The following is a 20,949-nucleotide window of genomic DNA, read 5'->3' on the forward strand; positions in this document are numbered from 1 at the left end:
AATACTTAAATACTAAAATACTAAAATAATAAAATACTAAAATACTTAAATACTAAAATACTAAAATACTAAAATACTAAAATACTAAAATACTAAAATACTAAAATACTAAAATACTAAAATACTAAAATACTAAAATACTAAAATACTAAAATACTAAAATACTAAAATACTAAAATACTAAAATACTAAAATACTAAAATACTAAAATACTAAAATACTAAAATACTAAAATACTAAAATACTAAAATACTAAAATACTAAAATACTAAAATACTAAAATACTAAAATAATAAAATACTAAAATACTAAAATACCAAAATACTAAAATACTAAAATACTAAAATACTAAAATACTAAAATACTAAAATACTAAAATACTGAAATACTTAAATACTAAAATACTAAAATAATAAAATACTAAAATACTTAAATACTAAAATACTAAAATACTAAAATACTAAAATACTAAAATACTAAAATACTAAAATACTAAAATACTAAAATACTAAAATACTAAAATACTAAAATACTAAAATACTAAAATACTAAAATACTAAAATACTAAAATACTAAAATACTAAAATACTAAAATACTAAAATACTAAAATACTAAAATACTAAAATACTAAAATACTAAAATACTAAAATACTAAAATAATAAAATACTAAAATACTAAAATACCAAAATACTAAAATACTAAAATACTAAAATATTAAAATACTAAAATACTAAAATACTTAAATACTAAAATACTAAAATACTAAAATACTAAAATACTAAAATACTAAAATACTAAAATACTGAAATACTTAAATACTAAAATACTAAAATAATAAAATACTAAAATACTTAAATACTAAAATACTAAAATACTAAAATAATAAAATACTAAAATACTAAAATACCAAAATACTAAAATACTAAAATACTAAAATACTAAAATACTAAAATACTAAAATACTAAAATACTTAAATACTAAAATACTAAAATACTAAAATACTAAAATACTAAAATACTAAAATACTAAAATACTAAAATACTGAAATACTTAAATACTAAAATACTAAAATAATAAAATACTAAAATACTTAAATACTAAAATACTAAAATACTAAAATACTAAAATACTAAAATACTAAAATACTAAAATACTAAAATACTAAAATACTAAAATACTAAAATACTAAAATACTAAAATACTAAAATACTAAAATACTAAAATACTAACATACTAAAATACTAAAATACTGGAATAATAAAATACTAAAATACTAAAATACTAAAATACTAGAATACTGGAATAATAAAATACTAAAATACTAAAATACTAAAATACTAAAATACTAAAATACTAAAATACTAAAATACTAAAATACTAAAATACTAAAATACTAAAATACTAAAATACTAAAATACTAAAATACTAAAATACTAAAATACTAAAATACTAAAATACTAAAATACTAAAATACTAAAATACTAAAATACTAAAATACTAAAATACTAAAATACTAAAATACTAAAATACTAAAATACTAAAATACTAAAATACTAAAATACTAAAATACTAAAATACTAAAATACTAAAATACTAAAATACTAAAATACTAAAATACTAAAATACTAAAATACTAAAATACTAAAATACTAAAATACTAAAATACTAAAATACTAAAATACTAAAATACTAAAATACTAAAATACTAAAATACTAAAATACTGGAATAATAAAATACTGGAATAATAAAATACTAAAATACTAAAATACTAAAATAATAAAATACTAAAATACTTAAATACTAAAATACTTAAATACTAAAATACTAAAATACTAAAATACTAAAATACTAAAATACTAAAATACTAAAATACTAAAATACTGAAATACTTAAATACTAAAATACTAAAATAATAAAATACTAAAATACTTAAATACTAAAATACTAAAATACTAAAATACTAAAATACTAAAATACTAAAATACTAAAATACTAAAATACTAAAATACTAAAATACTAAAATACTAAAATACTAAAATACTAAAATACTAAAATACTAAAATACTAAAATACTAAAATACTAAAATACTAAAATACTAAAATACTAAAATACTTAAATATAGTGCGTCCATCCCGGGAATTCCCGGGACAAAAATCCCGGGATTTTTTCCAAAACCGGGAATTCCCGAATCCCGGGATTTTTTATATTTTGTCCCGGGAATTCCCGAAATTGAAAACAAATCAAATTTTGGTCTAGATTTGGTTGTGGAAATAGATCAACTGTTGAATACTCAGTAATCGATAAGAATTTTAAAGCATTAAAATTTGTATTCGGCGTATATCAGCATCAATTTGGATTATTAAGGAAAATTGTTGAAAGTTTAGTTTATAGATCCGCAAAATGCTTTCTGCCTTAAATATTTTCTATTAAATTTTATGTATCCAAAAAAAGACTTAGTATTATATTCACGTATATTTATGACTTTAAACTAGAAAAAAGTATTATATTAAAAAAATAACTTTTCATCCAAAACTTTCATCTGGAGCAAATCAGGACAAAAGTAACGAATTAAGACAGCTGTTTAAGCTTATTTTGTTAGAATAATGTTCTGATTGTTTTGAATGATTTGCAGTTTGAATACAACAGGAACAGAACAAAACAATTAGTACACCGATTTCCAAATTTATTGCTCTAAAATCTCCTATACGTATTCAAACTGCAGTCCCGAATATCCCCAGTTGGCGGTAGTAACTTATAGATAATTTTTAAAATATGTTTTAAATATAAAACATAAAATTCTAAACTTATCCAAAGTGTTACATTGTCTGGTATAATTTTATTTCTTGTTGTTTTAGACAGTTTCAATGAAATTGTTTAAGCTTTTGTAGTCATGTTATATAAATAAATAAATAAAAGAAATATATTAAAAATTGTGGAACAAAGAACAATGTTTTTAAATGTATTTTAAACTATTTAAAGACTTCTGTACTTGTTCAGATTGAAATGTAGCTTATCACCAATTTACAGTTTTGAGCTAATTCTATGATTTAAGCTCGAAAAACGTAATAAATATAATGAAAACATAGATTTTATGACTGCTTCAAAAATATCCCGGGATCCCGGGAATTCCCGGGATTCGAAAAATATTTTTCCCGTTTCCCGGGAAATTCAATACCCGGGAAAATTGGACGCCCTACTTAAATACTAAAATAATAAAATACTAAAATACTAAAATACTAAAATACAAAAATACTAAAATACTAAAATACTAAAATACTAAAATACTAAAATACTAAAATACTAAAATACTAAAATACTAAAATACTAAAATACTAAAATACTAAAATACTAAAATACTAAAATACTAAAATACTAAAATACTAAAATACTAAAATACTAAAATACTAAAATACTAAAATACTAAAATACTAAAATACTAAAATACTAAAATACTAAAATACTAAAATACTAAAATACTAAAATACTAAAATACTAAAATACTAAAATACTAAAATACTAAAATACTAAAATACTAAAATACTTAAATACTAAAATACTAAAATACTAAAATACTTAAATACTAAAATACTAAAATACTTAAATACTTAAATACTAAAATACTAAAATACTAAAATACTAAAATACTAAAATACTAATATACTGAAATACTTAAATACTAAAATACTAAAATAATAAAATACTAAAATACTTAAATACTAAAATACTTAAATACTAAAATACTAAAATACTAAAATACTGAAATACTTAAATACTAAAATACTAAAATACTTAAATACTAAAATGCTAGAATACTTAAATACTCAAATAATAAAATACTAAAATACTAAAATATTAAAATACTAAAATACTAAAATACTAAAATACTAAAATACTAAAATACTAAAATACTAAAATACTGAAATACTAAAATACTAAAATACTAAAATACTAAAATACTAAAATACTAAAATACTAAAATACTAAAATACTAAAATACTAAAATACTAAAATACTAAAATACTAAAATACTAAAATACTAAAATACTAAAATACTAAAATACTAAAATACTAAAATACTAAAATACTAAAATACTAAAATACTAAAATACTAAAATACTAAAATACTAAAATACTAAAATACTAAAATACTAAAATACTAAAATACTAAAATACTAAAATACTAAAATACTAAAATACTAAAATACTAAAATACTAAAATACTAAAATACTAAAATACTAAAATAATAAAATACTAAAATACTAAAATACTAAAATACTAAAATACTAAAATACTAAAATACTAAAATACTAAAATACTAAAATACTAAAATACTAAAATACTTAAATACTAAAATACTAAAATACTAAAATACTAAAATACTAAAATACTAAAATACTAAAATACTAAAATACTAAAATACTAAAATACTAAAATACTGAAATACTTAAATACTAAAATACTTAAATAATAAAATACTAAAATACTAAAATACTAAAATACTAAAATACTAAAATAATAAAATACTTAAATACTAAAATACTAAAATACTAAAATACTAAAATACTAAAATACTAAAATACTAAAATACTAAAATACTAAAATAATAAAATACTAAAATACTAAAATACCAAAATACTAAAATACTAAAATACTAAAATACTAAAATACTAAAATACTAAAATACTAAAATACTAAAATACTAAAATACTAAAATACTAAAATACTAAAATACTAAAATACTAAAATACTAAAATACTAAAATACTAAAATACTAAAATACTAAAATACTAAAATACTAAAATACTAAAATACTAAAATACTAAAATACTAAAATACTAAAATACTAAAATACTAAAATACTAAAATACTAAAATACTAAAATACTAAAATACTAAAATACTAAAATACTAAAATACTAAAATACTAAAATACTAAAATACTAAAATACTAAAATACTAAAATACTAAAATACTAAAATACTTAAATAATAAAATACTAAAATACTAAAATACCAAAATACTAAAATACTAAAATACTAAAATACTAAAATACTAAAATACTAAAATACTGAAATACTTAAATACTAAAATACTAAAATAATAAAATACTAAAATACTTAAATACTAAAATACTAAAATACTAAAATACTAAAATACTAAAATACTAAAATACTAAAATACTAAAATACTAAAATACTAAAATACTAAAATAATAAAATACTAAAATACTAAAATACCAAAATACTAAAATACTAAAATACTAAAATACTAAAATACTAAAATACTAAAATACTTAAATACTAAAATACTAAAATACTAAAATACTAAAATACTAAAATACTAAAATACTGAAATACTTAAATACTAAAATACTAAAATAATAAAATACTAAAATACTTAAATACTAAAATACTAAAATACTAAAATACTAAAATAATAAAATACTAAAATACTAAAATACCAAAATACTAAAATACTAAAATACTAAAATACTAAAATACTAAAATACTAAAATACTAAAATACTTAAATACTAAAATACTAAAATACTAAAATACTAAAATACTAAAATACTAAAATACTAAAATACTAAAATACTAAAATACTGAAATACTTAAATACTAAAATACTAAAATAATAAAATACTAAAATACTTAAATACTAAAATACTAAAATACTAAAATACTAAAATACTAAAATACTAAAATACTAAAATACTAAAATACTAAAATACTAAAATACTAAAATACTAAAATACTAAAATACTAAAATACTAAAATACTAACATACTAAAATACTAAAATACTGGAATAATAAAATACTAAAATACTAAAATACTAAAATACTAAAATACTGGAATAATAAAATACTAAAATACTAAAATACTAAAATACTAAAATACTAAAATACTAAAATACTAAAATACTAAAATACTAAAATACTAAAATACTAAAATACTAAAATACTAAAATACTAAAATACTAAAATACTAAAATACTAAAATACTAAAATACTAAAATACTAAAATACTAAAATACTAAAATACTCAAATAATAAAATACTAAAATACTAAAATACTAAAATACTAAAATACTAAAATACTAAAATACTAAAATACTAAAATACTAAAATACTAAAATACTAAAATACTAAAATACTAAAATACTAAAATACTAAAATACTAAAATACTAAAATACTAAAATACTAAAATACTAAAATACTAAAATACTAAAATACTAAAATACTAAAATACTAAAATACTGGAATAATAAAATACTGGAATAATAAAATACTAAAATACTAAAATACTAAAATAATAAAATACTAAAATACTTAAATACTAAAATACTTAAATACTAAAATACTAAAATACTAAAATACTAAAATACTAAAATACTAAAATACTAAAATACTAAAATACTGAAATACTTAAATACTAAAATACTAAAATAATAAAATACTAAAATACTTAAATACTAAAATACTAAAATACTAAAATACTAAAATACTAAAATACTAAAATACTAAAATACTAAAATACTAAAATACTAAAATACTAAAATACTAAAATACTAAAATACTAAAATACTAAAATACTAAAATACTAAAATACTAAAATACTAAAATACTAAAATACTAAAATACTAAAATACTAAAATACTAAAATACTAAAATACTGAAATACTTAAATATAGTGCGTCCATCCCGGGAATTCCCGGGACAAAAATCCCGGGATTTTTTCCAAAACCGGGAATTCCCGAATCCCGGGATTTTTTATATTTTGTCCCGGGAATTCCCGAAATTGAAAACAAATCAAATTTTGGTCTAGATTTGGTTGTGGAAATAGATCAACTGTTGAATACTCAGTAATCGATAAGAATTTTAAAGCATTAAAATTTGTATTCGGCGTATATCAGCATCAATTTGGATTATTAAGGAAAATTGTTGAAAGTTTAGTTTATAGATCCGCAAAATGCTTTCTGCCTTAAATATTTTCTATTAAATTTTATGTATCCAAAAAAAGACTTAGTATTATATTCACGTATATTTATGACTTTAAACTTGAAAAAAGTATTATATTAAAAAAATAACTTTTCATCCAAAACTTTCATCTGGAGCAAATCAGGACAAAAGTAACGAATTAAGACAGCTGTTTAAGCTTATTTTGTTAGAATAATGTTCTGATTGTTTTGAATGATTTGCAGTTTGAATACAACAGGAACAGAACAAAACAATTAGTACACCGATTTCCAAATTTATTGCTCTAAAATCTCCTATACGTATTCAAACTGCAGTCCCGAATATCCCCAGTTGGCGGTAGTGACTTAAAGATAATTTTTAAAATATGTTTTAAATATAAAACATAAAATTCTAAACTTATCCAAAGTGTTACATTGTCTGGTATAATTTTATTTCTTGTTGTTTTAGACAGTTTCAATGAAATTGTTTAAGCTTTTGTAGTCATGTTATATAAATAAATAAATAAAAGAAATATATTAAAAATTGTGGAACAAAGAACAATGTTTTTAAATGTATTTTAAACTATTTAAAGACTTCTGTACTTGTTCAGATTGAAATGTAGCTTATCACCAATTTACAGTTTTGAGCTAATTCTATGATTTAAGCTCGAAAAACGTAATAAATATAATGAAAACATAGATTTTATGACTGCTTCAAAAATATCCCGGGATCCCGGGAATTCCCGGGATTCGAAAAATATTTTTCCCGTTTCCCGGGAAATTCAATACCCGGGAAAATTGGACGCCCTACTTAAATACTAAAATAATAAAATACTAAAATACTAAAATACTAAAATACAAAAATACTAAAATACTAAAATACTAAAATACTAAAATACTAAAATACTAAAATACTAAAATACTAAAATACTAAAATACTAAAATACTAAAATACTAAAATACTAAAATACTAAAATACTAAAATACTAAAATACTAAAATACTAAAATACTAAAATACTAAAATACTAAAATACTAAAATACTAAAATACTAAAATACTAAAATACTAAAATACTAAAATACTAAAATACTAAAATACTAAAATACTAAAATACTAAAATACTTAAATACTAAAATACTAAAATACTAAAATACTTAAATACTAAAATACTAAAATACTTAAATACTTAAATACTAAAATACTAAAATACTAAAATACTAAAATACTAAAATACTAATATACTGAAATACTTAAATACTAAAATACTAAAATAATAAAATACTAAAATACTTAAATACTAAAATACTAAAATACTTAAATACTAAAATACTAAAATACTAAAATACTGAAATACTTAAATACTAAAATACTAAAATACTTAAATACTAAAATGCTAGAATACTTAAATACTAAAATACTCAAATAATAAAATACTAAAATACTAAAATACTAAAATACTAAAATACTAAAATACTAAAATACTAAAATACTAAAATACTAAAATACTAAAATACTAAAATACTAAAATACTAAAATACTAAAATACTAAAATACTAAAATACTAAAATACTAAAATACTAAAATACTAAAATACTAAAATACTAAAATACTAAAATACTAAAATACTAAAATACTAAAATACTAAAATACTAAAATACTAAAATACTAAAATACTAAAATACTAAAATACTAAAATACTAAAATACTAAAATACTAAAATACTAAAATACTAAAATACTAAAATACTAAAATACTAAAATACTAAAATACTAAAATACTAAAATACTAAAATACTAAAATACTAAAATACTAAAATACTAAAATACTAAAATACTAAAATACTAAAATACTAAAATAATAAAATACTAAAATACTAAAATACTAAAATACTAAAATACTAAAATACTAAAATACTAAAATACTAAAATACTAAAATACTAAAATACTAAAATACTAAAATACTAAAATACTTAAATACTAAAATACTAAAATACTAAAATACTAAAATACTAAAATACTAAAATACTAAAATACTAAAATACTAAAATACTAAAATACTGAAATACTTAAATACTAAAATACTTAAATAATAAAATACTAAAATACTAAAATACTAAAATACTAAAATACTAAAATAATAAAATACTTAAATACTAAAATACTAAAATACTAAAATACTAAAATACTAAAATACTAAAATACTAAAATACTAAAATACTAAAATAATAAAATACTAAAATACTAAAATACCAAAATACTAAAATACTAAAATACTAAAATACTAAAATACTAAAATACTAAAATACTAAAATGCTAGAATACTTAAATACTAAAATACTCAAATAATAAAATACTAAAATACTAAAATACTAAAATACTAAAATACTAAAATACTAAAATACTAAAATACTAAAATACTAAAATACTAAAATACTAAAATACTAAAATACTAAAATACTAAAATACTAAAATACTAAAATACTAAAATACTAAAATACTAAAATACTAAAATACTAAAATACTAAAATACTAAAATACTAAAATACTAAAATACTAAAATACTAAAATACTAAAATACTAAAATACTAAAATACTAAAATACTAAAATACTAAAATACTAAAATACTAAAATACTAAAATACTAAAATACTAAAATACTAAAATATTAAAATATTAAAATACTAAAATACTAAAATACTAAAATACTAAAATACTAAAATACTAAAATACTAAAATACTAAAATACTAAAATACTAAAATACTAAAATACTAAAATACTAAAATACTAAAATACTAAAATACTAAAATACTAAAATACTAAAATACTAAAATACTAAAATACTAAAATACTAAAATACTAAAATACTAAAATACTAAAATACTAAAATACTAAAATACAAAAATGCAAAAAAACAAAAAAACAAAAATACAAAAATACTAAAAAAGAAAGCAATCAGAGTCTTTTATTTATCCAATTTGTAGTGACGGAGCACGTCCCAAATACGGCCGAAGCAATCCCCTCGTACTACGTCAGTATTAGTATTTGTTTTCGTTTTAACTGGTGCCCGTGCTGTCGCTTGGCAATCGATCAGCAGTTGAAAACTATCTGAGCAAGCGGGAGCACGGGCGCAGCTAAGAAAGTAGCTGCGAAAAGACACCGTAAATGTAAGTTTATTGTTTATTGTGAACGTTGTTAGCTGTAATTAAGTTGTAAATAAAATTACAGTTTTGTAGCATGTGGTGAATAAAAGAGTTTTATTTACCCTGCTCACGGAACCGGTGCCCGGTTGAGAAATTCCCGCCTGTCTCAACACAATTCCAAATTTATAAATTAATTTAACATTTGATCTTAATTAACTGAAAAAAATATTAAAAAATGTGATATAATTTAAATTGACCTTCCAGAGAATCGCTCTAATCGCTGACCGAGCCGTTGGCGACTGATTCGACAAAACCTGCAGCAAACAAGGTTCTGCGGAGGCCCTCTTCTCCGCCGTGCCCACCGAAGATGATGGTGTCGCCCGTAATTTAGCCCGGGTGTTAAACACTTCATCTTGCTCCACCATCATTACAAAGTGCTTTTACATGTGTCTCTTCTCGTCATTTTACGAAGCCTTTGAAGTTTGCAGCAGCAGTAGTAGCCATATTGAACCTCACTTTCGCGATAGATCGGTGACAAGGACAAAGGACCGACTTCGCGGTAATGGTGTAAATCAACGTGATTGTGTTCTAGCGCTGGTAGCTTTTCGACAAAAGCTGCCTATAAAGTTCTAGCGCACGCGGTTCATTGTTACACTTGTAAGGCTGGAGTTAATTAATCAAAATTTCATGGAATTTTGAAGTGGTGCTGTGCGCTTGGATGGGCTTCCCATGAATCGTTAATTGGTATCGGAACGAAAGAAGGGATTGTTTGATGCTGGAAATGAATCGACTTGATTGTGCTAGGTATTTGAAACGCTTTCAAGCCTGTTGATTTTGACTTTTTAATAATAAATTTAAATTAATGGCCCGCTGAAGCTCGATCTCATTAAAATTGAACGATGGAAATTAATTTATCAAAATCTTCGTTCTCTGGCAGAGTACGAATATCAACACAGGAAAATAATTGTTTTTTTTTTCTCTTTTTCTATTACAGGTATGTTATAAATTTCTTTAGACACTATCAATTATGCTCCATTCCAGTGTAGGTAAGTTTATCAAAATCTACAGCAAACTATACTGCCCCTGATCGCATAAATGTCCCATATGCATTTTCATCGATTTCGAGCTATTGATGCAGTTTTGTTCAAAATTGTGTGCTCTTTCAAAAGAGCCTATAACATCCAGTACTTTGTTCTAGAAATCAGGAGGAAATCCAGTTTTTTCGCGAAAACTTAACACGTAGCCTTATGTATGGGACAAACTTCAAATGCGTTTTTCTCAGCTTGCTGTTTTTGCATATGGGACATTTATGCGAACATGGGCAGTATACATTCCTTAATTTGGTTGGAACAATTTCATTATCATCCAAATTTTAAAGCAAGAAGCCACAAGACGCATTAAAATTTCCGTTAATAAGCCATTAAAACTATTCAAAGTCCTTCACCACAACTCAAACAAGACTTCAATAAGCTCTTCCAAACCCCCAACTTGGCAGCCCAGCTTCTCCCCTTCCACTGGGAATTCCTTCATCCATCCCAATTGTCACCCTTTCACTCCGAAACTTGGGACATTAATTTAGCGCTAATCTTTCGAAATCCTTCAGCATCCACCACCACCTTAGTCATTCATCCTTTTTCCTTTTGGAGAAGGTACTCACCGAAGCATGAAAAGGTCTTCGGGAAATGTCCCCTCCAAGATCCCCCCTCTTTCAAACCTCCAAAACCGCAATAGTACAAAAAGCTGTTTCAAACAAATTGGGTTTAACCACCCCCTCGTCCTTCTTCCATGTCCTCGAAATTGGACGATCCTGGCCAAGGAAAACCCTTTTTTGCACTCAACCGGCACGCTTCCAGGGCAGGCCCCTACAGAACATCAGCTGAATGAGAGAAAAGAACACAACAAGACCTCATTGACACTCGAAGGCCTTTGACACTGCACACTGTGAAAAAGTGAGATAATTATTTAAAAAAAAATCTGTAATTTTACAATAAAATATTTGAAAAAAAAAAAATAGTTTACTCTTGAACATATCGAGGTCTTAAAAGATTGTTCAAAGACATAATTTCAAGCATAAAAAAAAACATTTAGATTTTTTTTAACCGTCCCACAAATAACACCCAGAACTTGAACGACCCATCCAACGACTCTTTACTTCTGACACAGTGATGATGGGTTATTTTAAGGGGGGGGGGGGGGAAGGAGCGACGATGACTATTATGATGATGATGATGAAGAAGATGAACGACAACGGCACGACGTGGTGGGCCCTTATGTCCAACGCAGAGTATAAACTTTTGGCCATAAAATAATCCTTTCATCGTGTCAAGCAAGCGTGAAGGAGTGCTACCCAGACACACTCTCTCTACAGCTTTCTCTGTTTATTTTATTCCTTTGAGTAATCTGGAAAAAATACAAGGCAAAGCTTAGGGAAACCTCGAAAAAAAAAAAGAATCTGATAGCCCCGGAAGACACAAACCGTAACGGGAAAGTCCTTTGACATCACATTTTGGCCTCTTGGTTTTTTTTTTTTTCTGACGTTCGGTTGGTTGAACCTAAACATCACATTATCCAATTTAGAGCAATTTCCGTTAGCTGGAAAGTGGGAAATAGCCTTTTCAAAGTATATTTATTTAAAAAAAAGTCCGCTCAGCTTAATTCAAAATCAAATCAAATCAAATTATTCGCTCTACAGCATTGCATTGGCGTTCTCGACTGCGAGATTCCTGCTCGAAACTAGTTGTCCGAAGGCTTGATTGTTGTGGCAATTGCAAACCTCTTTTTACACCTAAGCTTCCATCTACCCCGGGAATCAAACTGACGACCTTTGTATTGTTAGTCCAACACCTTCTACACCTGGACTGAGCTATCGACCTAACCTCTAGGTTAGACCGGGGCCAACATTTACTTCCCCGTCCGACGGAAGGCGTGATCAGACAAATCTCGTCTCGAAAAATGCCACCGGGACCTTCTGGGATCGAACCCAGGCCGACTGGGTGAGGGGCAACCACCCTTACCTCTAGACCACGGGTAAACTGTAAATTCAGAGTTTTTTTAAAGGTCCTATAAGCTATTGTATTTCATATGTTAATAGGTCCTTTAAAAAAAAACTCTAGAAATATTTCCTGTAATGTTGTGGTTAAAATTAAGCCATTTTGCATAATCCGTTTGCTAATACCATCATTTGTCTTGAAATAATTTATATGATACGATACTTAAACCACCTCAGTTGTTGGTGCCTTCCTCCTTGCACATGAATAATGCAAGCAAAATGCTATAAAACTTAGGCTAAAGAGCTTTTTTCGGCCACCTATTTGCGGACCAATAAATGGTTTTTATTATAATTTTTGATTGCAATTGAAATAACTTAAACATAAAAAATACAATATATTAACCTTATTTTCGATACATTGAAAATTCTGCGATTCTTCGTCAACCCAGCAGGATTCAATTAGTGCGTCTTTCCTGGGAAATCCTGAGACAAAATTCGTGGGATTTTTCTAATACCAATATCCGATCCGAATCCGTTTTTTTTATTTTTCCCGGTTTTTCGGAATTCCAAAAAGTTTGACATTTATTTTTATCAGTAGCATAATTTTAATCATTCCTTTATTCCAAATTAAAATTTATCTGAAGATAATTAGATGACTTTTATTTGTTAAGGTGGTCTTTGCCGAAACAGGGTTTTTCAAAAAATGCCTTCATGTATTCTGATCAACTTAACTGATTTTGGCTTACCAAAAACTTTATTGTCCTTTTGGCCAAGCAAGGAATTCTTAGATAAATGGGCTAGCGGGAAAAGATATCGTTTGACATTTTATTACTTAAAGTTGAATTCTCATTTTTTATTATTTTTTTCGATTTTTTTCTATATTTTAGGGAACCGGTGCTATAATTTGATGAAAAAAAATATTTTTTTTTAAAAGAGATTAAATATTGTCGAACAAATTTCAAAATAATAATTGAAGGTGCTTAAAATGTTTTTTAAAAATTGTTTGACTTGATTTTTTTTCAAAAAATCTATTTTCTATTTTCTATTTTTTTAAAAATTAAAATAAAAATCGAAAACAAAAAATAAAAAAAATTGAGAATTCAACTTTTGGTGATTAAATGTAAAACAAAAACATCGATTTTTTTTTGCGCTCTCTCATTTTTCTGAACATTCTTTGCTTGGCAAAAAAGGAAATAAAGTTTTTGGGAAGCTTAAATCAATTTTATACAAAGCGCTTCGCTTTCAAATTATTCTGCATTTCAATGTGAAATTGTTTGGATAAATTTTAGGTTTTTCAGAACTGTAAACATATTTTCGGAAAGTTGGGAAATACAGCCACTTCAAATGTTAATTTTAAAATACATGAGTTTTGCTCAGTGTAACTTAATTATCTCAATTTTTTCAACTTGCGATATCTCGGAAACTATTGGATTTTTTTATAAATAATAATCATTTGTAAAATCTTTTGATTTTTTATTAAAAATTGTTTTGAAATTTAAAAAGCTCAGCTTTTTAAAATGTTCAATACAACTTTTTTCAGCTGTTTTGAAATGTTATTATTGACTGTTAAAAATCAAAAAAATATAGAGCAGTTTTATTTTACTGTAATGAAAATTGAACCAGTAGTTCCCGAAATATCACTTTTTTAAATGATGGGACTTACAATGTCAATAAACGAAAAAAAAAGTTTGCTTTTCTTTCATGATTTTTTTTTAAAAAGTAATAAACTAAACATTTTTTGAAAATATAGCCTCAAAATGACAATAAAATTTAACGTAACCTTTACCTAAAAATAACAAACTTAATTTTCGTTTTAAAATTGATTTTGCATTTGAAAAAGAAAAAACAAGTTTTGTTTGACAATGTTTAAGGCTTTTGCAAATATTTTTCAAAATTTTTGTCATCCCCTCCCCTTCAAGAACGGTCCAAAAAATCAGGAGGCAGCAAAAAATTCAAAATTTCGATTCAGCCAAATTCTATGTAGTTTTAAGTGCAATCAGTTAAAAGCAGTTTTAAATACATTCCCCTGCGTAATCATTTTTATCATGTTTGATTTAGTTTTGAATGATTCTGAGTTATTGTGATTTTTTTTGTACAGCAACCTAATTTTTTTGCCAAGAAAAATTCTTTTAAACTTTTTTTTTCAGATAATGATTTAAAACCGATCATACTGCTCTACTATGAATTTTTCATGTCTTTTTCATTGAAATGTTAAAATTCTGGCCTGTTATATCAATTTAAATCATTTACACAAAAACTTTGAAAAAAATTGCATTTGCTTTAGTTATTTCATGAAAAAAATCATTAACAAATATCTCTGGTTTTTTCGACACAGGGAATGCATGGACATAGATTCATTCAAATAAAATAATACAAAATTTAAAAATAGCTCGAAGAAATTGTGAAATTCAAGTGGATTACTCATAAAATGTCAATTTGAAATAGGAGTGGCTTGAAATTGTTATCATTTGGACTAAATAGGATAAATTGCGAAATTTTTTACTCTGTTCCTTTTCTTTTCATTATTCAAACAAATCACATTCATCAAATTGGCTTCATAATTTACCATTCCGCATAATTCATCTAGGCTCTCTTCACCAGCATAAAAGAAATATAAAATCGTGTCACAAAAAGCCTACCTCGTGCTGGCATTTGAAGGTGTGGAAGGGGGGGACAAAACCATTCAAGATTTGAATCCTTAATCTGCATTCATCCCCTGCGTGCTGTTTTTGTGGTGCCGAGTTCCGGAACAAAAACGTACTTGCAAAGTTTACTTTTTTAACGACCGACCATCACCGCGCGAATAAACCACGGCAGATCAGGTGCGCGTGGCAAAACAGATGGTGGGCTATTTGAAGTCACTTAGTAGGGGTGCGTTGCTTTTTTCATTCTTATTTTTATATTTTGTTTGGAATTGTTTATCAAAAAGAAAACTTCAATTTTAAACTCAATATTTGTGGTTATTTTAATCATTAGAATTTTGAATTATTTTTGAGCTAATATCATGTCACTTTCTAAAAAAAATCGATGTCATGAACATTGCTAAAAAGCCATTATTTTCATTACCATTTCAATTTGCCAAGGTGCCTTTGGTTCACCAGGCCAGGTCAGGGGGGGTTAGGCCAAACGCAAAAACCAACAGAATAATAAAATTCAGGAAAAAACAAGCAAAAATACAGAAGAAAAAAAATGAATAAATTGCAAACGAGCGTAAAACAGACGACGACGATGACGACGACGAATTGAGATGAAATAAAAACAAACCTTGACACTCGAAGTTTGGAGTGGAATTGATTAGAGTGTGAGCGAAAAAAGTTAAAAACAAACAGAGCCAAAAAAAAAAACTCGAATAAAATAAAAGAGCTCTGGAGCCGGCGCGGCGCGAGTTTTAAACGAAAAAGTTGTTTGTCACTTTGTGCGGCGCAAAATTGGGTTAATTCGCACGTTCACAGTAAACGGGGTGGGAGCACTTGTCGTCGAGCGAAAATAAAAAGTTTGTCGCCGGTGCACTTTGCTCGGATGATTAATTAGAAAAGCGAAGCGAGCGATAATTAGTTATTGGAATGTAAAGTGGAGCAGGCACTAATGGACACTTTGCTGTAAGTGGGAATTTTTCTGGATGGAATCTTTACTTCACTTAGTTTGTTTTTCTCATTCTTTTTCTTTTCATGGTTTTTGGTTGTTCTTCCATATGGTTTTAACAAAATTTAATAGTTTTTTTTTTGTTCCGATTTTGAACAATTATGTTGAGCAATTCTCTACTTAAACCGGAATTGGGTTTTATTTGTATTTTTTATTTAGGTCAAACTTTGTGGGGGCTTTCTCTATGACCAAAGAAGGTGTTTTGTGTTATTGGTTCACCCATACAAGTCTCCTTACAATTTTGGCAGCTGTCCATACAAAAATGGTACGTAAATATTCGAAAATCTGTAACTTTTGAATGAATTTTCTGATCAATTTGGTGTCTTCGAAAAAGTTGTAGGTATTATTAAGGAATATTCAGAAAAAATAGGTACGCGAAAAAAAATTGCAGATTTTTTAATTCATTTTTTTTCACAAAAACTCAATTTCCCAAAGAATAGATATAGAGATATAGCCACCAAATGTTGGATTTCAGCGAAAAATTTGCAGTTTTCCGATTTTTAAAAATAGTGACCATTTATGGAAAAATATGAAAAGTTCGAAAAAATTGCTTTAAAATTGTCTAAGAGATATTGAAGATTGGACCTCTGGTTGCTGGGATACAGTGGCTTTAAGAAAAATAAACAGGAATTTTAAGTTTTCAAAGTCTCTCCCAAACAACCCTCCATTTTCTAATGTCGATATCTGAGCAACTAATGGTCCGATTTTCAATGTTAAAATATGAAACATTCGTGAAATTTTCCGATTTTTTCGAAAACAGACTAACATTTCAAAAGGGCGTAATATTGAATGTTTGACCCTTTTGAAATTTTATAGCAAGTTTTGCGAACATAAAAAAAATATTTAGAAGTGTTTATTTTTTTCCGAAGTCCTTGGTAAAATGTCACTTCGGATAATCAAATCACGGAAAACATTTTTTTTTGTCTTTTTACAGTCAATTTTACAGGCAATCAAATATTCAAATGACTGAAATGGGGTCGCAGAAGCCGAATTTTTTTGTTTCGTGATTCGATTATCTGAAGTCCTATACAAACCTTCGGATAATCGAACTACGGATAATCAAGTCTGGACTGTATTTTTTAAAATCGAAAAACTGCAAATATTTCGCTGAAATCCAACTTTTGGTGGCTATTTTTTGAAATTGGGGCTCTATATAAAAAAAACTGTAAAATACTTTTCTATTGCAAATTCAATCTTACATTAAAAAAAAATTATATATGAAATTAAGTTTTATTTCCAAATTCCCTTTTTTTCAAAAATTCTCTATTTTTTTCTAAAATCCACTGTTTTTCTAAAATTTATAACTTTTTTTCAGTTCTAAATTTAAAATTTATTGCGGTTACATTGCAACATTGAATGATTATCTTGGCGTAAGAATTTTTGAACAAACTTCTCTATGGCTCAAAAGTTGCGGGTATTTTGTCCCCTAACATATCAAAAAATCTCGAAAATAAAAAAAACGTATCTTGGGAAATTGAGTTTTTGTGCAAAAAAAGTTAATACAAAATATTCCGTGTACCTATTTTTTCTGGATATTCCCCAACAATACCTTAAACTTTGCCGAAGACACCAAATTGATCAGAAAATTCATCCAAAAGTTACAGATTTTCGAATATAGTATGGAGACTTGTATGGGTGAATCAATGACACAAAGTGGCTTCTTTGGTCATAGGGAAGGCCCCCACAAAGTCTGAGCCATATAAAAAATATAAAAAATAAAAACGGTAAAAATCGGCACATTTAGTAGAGAATTGCTCTGTTGTCGATTTTGGAAACATCTACAGCGAAAAAAAAAATATTGACGATTTCAATGTGATCTGATGTTACCGGATTAGCTTACAAGATTTCTATCCGTGTATATTGAATGTTTCAAAATTTACACTTTATCAAATATCTACAGCATGTAAAACAAGTATTTACACCCCTTGGGCACTATGCTCATATTGTGATGAAACATCTCAACAGTTTAATGTTGATAGAAACCTAGTACTACGTTTTGTTCTCATGCCAAACATTTTGCTACAAAAAATTCATGAAAAGATGATTTCTATAAAAAGTTATTTAACAAATACTATCACAAAAATAAAAAAGGTTCAAAAAAAAGTTTGTACACCTTTCGAAAAATAAAAATAAATAAAGTTATTTGTTAACGAATCACCATAAATTAAGTCTACGAACTCCAAATAGGCAAGTGGCATCGGAAAGGGCATAAACTTTCCGATCTTTTGATACCCAGGTGTTTTATAAAACCTACGTTACACACTTTTTTGCACCTTTTGATGTTAGTAATAGTATTTGTTATAGAACTTTTTATAGAAATCATCTTTTCATGAGATTTGCAAATGTTCGACATGAGTTTTTGAACAAAACGTAGTACTAGGTTTCTGTCAAACTTTAAATTGTTTGCATGTTTCATCACAAAATGTGCATAGTGCCCAAGGAGTGTAAATACGTTTTTTACATACTGTATGTCAGCGTTTGGGAAGTGCAGTGTCAGCAATTATTAGTTTTCAAAATATCTAAATTTTGAATATTATATTTTGAGCATGAGCATGAGCATGGTTGACTGCCAATGAGCTGCTACTCCGTTATTGACGGATCAGCTGAAGTTACACAATGAACCAACAGATGAATAGTGGGAGCTAATCATCCTCACTGTATAACCCCTGAAGATCTCTGCTTTAAGTCAATACCGGCGCCCCCCCAAGGAGATGCAGTTCAACAAAGGTAGGAATGTTAGTCCGATAGTTGAAGTTACAGACTCATCAGACACAGAGTTTGTCGCTCTATACCTGTTGGTTGTTGTTATCGGTATCGTGAACTGGCTCTGCTTGTGGGTCTCTTTTGGAGTCGTCTTTTCGCCGTGTTCCTCTGAAGGTGCTGCTGCAGTACTAACTGTTTGGAATAATTTGTCCCGCTGGCCGATCGCAGTGACTGAAGAATACAATATTGTGTGCAGTGCAGCTCGTCAAATCTATTTTGTTTTTCCGATATCTCGGAGCTATTCACGAAGGCCATATTGTACAACGGGGGACAAGCCACGGGCGTTTCATTCACTGGCTTGTACACTGCTGCCATCTTGGTGTTCGACCGTTGCTGAAGAACAAATATACAGTACAGTCCAGAAGTATTTTGACGATGGGGAAAGTGTGCAGAAAATGCAATATGGCTATCGCTTTGAACATGCTGCATATCGTTTGCGAAGGATTCTGTACGGAAGTGCATCATTACCACGCGAAATGTGTAGGATTGTCGGAGCTTGAACATCACGCCTGTGATCACAACAACATTCGCTGGATGTGTGACCCATGTTGCGAGCTTATGTCAAACTCCAAGTTCCGCAATACCGTCAATGGCCTGAAAACTGCTGAGCACAAAGCCGAAACTGGAGTAGCAGACCTGAGAACTGAGGTGAGCAAGCTGTACGAAATCGTGAATCATCTTGAGAGTGCACTTCAAAGAACTGTAATCGAGGCCCCGTCGCAAGAAAAATCTATTGGTAATGCTGATGATCGTAAACTTCTTTCGCCGACCGTCGTACAGCAGTATGAAAAATCTTCTTCTGAAGTGAAGCCTCGCCTAAGGATTAAATGCCAGGACGAACGAAAGTTGGCACTGCATCTGTCTAATATCGCCAATGACGTGACAGAACAGGAAGTCGCCGAAATGGTTACGGATGTCTTCGGTATTAAACGTGTTCCCGCGGTTCAACTCCTTGTCCCTTCCTGGAAGGATAAATCTTCGTTGGCATTCATCTCCTTCAAAGTGGAAATCGACCCGTCGTTAAGAAACAAAGCCCTCACGTCTTCAATCTGGCCTGCAGGTATTAGATGTCGCGAGTTTCGAGACTACTCCAAAGATGTTTGGCGCCCTATCAACAGAAGCTGTTAGTAACTATCAATTATTTTTCTTGTAAATGATGTATGTGTTATGTTTGCAATTATTGAACCTGTTTAAGTGATTTATGTTATTTAAATGTAATTAGGTTAAGAATTTCGTTTGGACATCAAGTTGTCTGTCGGAATCAAACAAATAAACAAATAGACACCGCATGAGACCGTTGAATCCACAGCATCTCCTTCAAGCATCACGGGAAGTGGGGGAATTGTGTTAGTAGGGGAAGGAAAGGGAAGTTCAGGATTCATCTTGGTAGATGATATGACCAGAAAGTGAAACATAATCGTTGCCTTCGGAGCTACGACGCTATGAGAA

The 20,949-nt window shown here is 26.4% G+C and overlaps 1 long non-coding RNA gene across 1 annotated transcript in view; it reads right to left on the bottom strand.

Moving 5' to 3' along the window:
• The window catches only part of LOC128092777 (uncharacterized), a 67,465-nt gene extending 54,368 nt beyond the window's left edge, over window positions 1-13,097 (bottom strand). The window contains exon 1 of the long non-coding RNA XR_008211997.1: window positions 12,978-13,097. This is a non-coding gene — a long non-coding RNA (uncharacterized LOC128092777). The remainder of the gene's footprint in view (window positions 1-12,977) is intronic.
• Window positions 13,098-20,949: the final 7,852 nt, after the last annotated feature.

Source organism: Culex pipiens, chromosome 2, assembly GCF_016801865.2.
Source record: "Culex pipiens pallens isolate TS chromosome 2, TS_CPP_V2, whole genome shotgun sequence".
NCBI lineage: Eukaryota > Metazoa > Arthropoda > Insecta > Diptera > Culicidae > Culex > Culex pipiens.